The sequence below is a fragment of the Myotis lucifugus genome, unplaced genomic scaffold (assembly GCF_000147115.1).
Source record: "Myotis lucifugus unplaced genomic scaffold, Myoluc2.0 scaffold_214, whole genome shotgun sequence".
Taxonomy (NCBI): Eukaryota; Metazoa; Chordata; class Mammalia; order Chiroptera; family Vespertilionidae; genus Myotis; species Myotis lucifugus.
Genome location: NW_005871262.1, coordinates 825,326 through 828,221, shown reverse-complemented (window position 1 = coordinate 828,221; position 2,896 = coordinate 825,326). Strand labels below are relative to the sequence as shown.

At 44.4% G+C, this 2,896-nt stretch overlaps 1 pseudogene; it reads right to left on the bottom strand.

The window, feature by feature from the left end:
- Positions 1-1,813: 1,813 nt before the first annotated feature.
- LOC102427556 lies at positions 1,814-2,398 on the bottom strand (annotated as a pseudogene).
- Positions 2,399-2,896: the final 498 nt, after the last annotated feature.

Below are 2,896 nucleotides of genomic sequence, written 5' to 3'. Positions count from 1 at the left end.
GATACTCTAATAAGGGAAGACTCTTCAATTTAATTTGATGCATTACCACAGTAAGTGGCAGGAAAACATGAGTCTGTTAGGCACTGGATCAACTAGGCTGTCACTGCTCTCCCCAGAACACCCTCCAGAAGGGGTTTTGTAGAGGAAAAGTTGAGATGTGCACTTCACTGACGAGACCAGGAACTGCTAGAGATTCAAGTGAAATGTCCTGTGTCCAAGGCCCAGAGTAGAGCGTCATAATGTTTTCAAAAATACTCTCTTAAGTCTTTTATGTTTAGGGAGGAATCAGAGAAACATTTGAGATGCAGACCACTCAAACAACAGTGGGTTCTCCAGCGAGTGGGCAGTGGGGTTGCTTGACTCTCTCCTGAGATGGAGGTGGAGGGGGACATGTGCCTCTAGGTAACATTTGGCTCTTCCTGAGGACACTCTTTTATCTGTCCCATTTCCCTACTTAGCTCTCCAGTGCCACCATGCCTCAGGCTTCAGGCCTGGGTCAGGAGTGGGGTGCAGGGATTGGTAAAAGGATCTTAGCTTTTAAAGATTACTAAAATAAGGAAAGCAGAATTGAGTGAATACCAGAGTCACTGCCCTCAACACATCATCATAATGACAAAACCGTATGCACCTGAAGAACAAGAGACTGGAAAATTCAGGGCTGATAGAGAGGTTTTTCCCCAGAGTCGAGGCATGTGCCCTGACCGGAAATCGAACCAGGGCTAAATAAGTTGACATGTGAAACAGAACAATGTTTGGCACCCATAAGTACTATATGTGTTGATTCTGATTAACACCCCAACCAGGGTCTCTGGTGCTTGGTATCTCAAAGCTCCTGGTGCATCTGGTTTTGCCCCAAGCAAATTCTGCAAGTGGAAAACTTAAAGCCTGCTGAGTGAATCTTTCCAAGCTTTGACCAAATGCCACAACACCAGATTTTTAAGTTCTCAAACCACAGAATTAAGAGCCCTTCTGCTGTTAACTTTGTCCTGTGTGACTTTTCTATTCAGAAAAGAGAGAGAAGTGAAACTTCTCAACAGTTAAAAGTAAAGACTTGCTGAAATTTGTTAACTTTATAAGCAATAATAACAACAATAACCCACTCTGTAATGAACTCCTCCTCAGTGAGCAATCTGCTATAGACTCCGTGACGGGGAATAGCCTTCGCTTGCCACAGTGAACACCTGCTGCACCTGTGAGGCCAGGTTCTGCCCTTTCCAAGTTCTCTGTGCACAAGGTGATGCCACCTACTACAGGCAGTTAGACAAACAGGGGAGCTTCTCCCACTAACCTGCTAACCCAACAGGAGTAAGTTCACCTGACCGAGCTCTGGCCTCCAACATGGACCTCTGCATAATTGTAAGAAGTATCTAAATGCCACTCACTAGATTTAAAACAAAAAGAACAGAAAACCCTGAACCAAGTAAGTTGTAAACTCAAAATGTTAGAAGATAAACCAATTACGTTAGCACTTCCTTTGAAAAATGGAACCATTTCTTTTGAAATCAACCACAGTGGTGAGACATGTTTTCCTTTTCAGTTGCCTGCTGATGGCACACAGCTTCACCTGCCAAATCCTGCCAGCTTCCAAGGCCCGGGATGCTGACTTACTCCAGCACATGGGCAGCATGACCTCCAACCATGTGGAGAAGAGCACATGTTGCCACTGGGTGAAGTGAGAGCTGACAGAGAATCTTGGCTTCTCAATACTAGAGGTGGTTGGAGAGCTTTTCTTGTTCTATTAGAAAAGTTCATGAGGAAGCTGTGAATAGGATCAGTCCCCAGAAGTAAAACTCCTATTTTCACCGTCCAAACATCAGTCAATGTACTGGGAGAGCCAGCAGAAGCCTCGCCATAGCCTTTCCTCTTGAATACACTGCACATGAACACTTCCATGGGGCGGGCATTCAGCTCCTTCAGGGTCACAATCCCCTTTCCTGTGGTCTGTCCATAAAGCCCAAATATCTCCCAGAGTTTTTCTATACCGATTGCATCTGTTCTGTCAGTTTGTAACCCAAGGTAAGGATTGGCACATTGGATATTGTTTCGTCAATCGTTGAAACATTAAGTTCAACTATGGATTCCATGAGGTGAGGATGATCTGCACAGTCCACCAGAAAGACAGTCCCACTAACTACTGGGAGATCATTTTTCCAAACTCATCTTGCTTGCTCATGCCCACCAAGATCAAAAGTTGTAAAAGTCAATTCAGCAATTGTCAGCTCTTGGATATCAGATGTAATGTTGGAGCATGTCTGTCATTTTTGAGCTTGTGTAGAACAGTGGTTTTGCCTGCATTGTCCAGACCAAAGAATACAAGATTTCTAGATTTCTAGTACCATCCTAGGAACTAGAGCACATGGCTGAAACCATTGTAGATCCACCCAAAGATGAAAGACATTATTATGCTTCCCACGACACAAGGGGTTCCTCTGGCAGCAACACCAGCAGCGGGCAGCTTTGACCCTCCTCTGATCATACTCCCAAAAGCACTGGAGAAATATGCAACCTTGGGTCAAAGATTTTAGCCAATGTTGCAAGCCTCCCAAACTCCACTACCTCACCTTTCAGGGGCAGATTTCTGATTTTGTTTAGGACTTAGTTCTAAATGTGCTTAAGTGCTGAAGTTGGTTCCCTACCCAGAATCTGTGATTGCTTTAGGGGTGGACATGTGGTCCAACTCTGGTCAAAGAGACATGAAAATAGATTATGGAAGTTGTAGGTGCAACTTCTGGGAAAGGTTTGGCTATTGTCCCATGGGACTATAATGCTTGGAGGGCTACATCCACTTTGTGACTATGAGGTGAAAAGCTTGTCCAATATGAAAGCCAATACGTTAAAGATAATAGGGAAGACGTAGGAAAGAACTAGGGTGCTTGGTAATACAGAGAGCTGATGA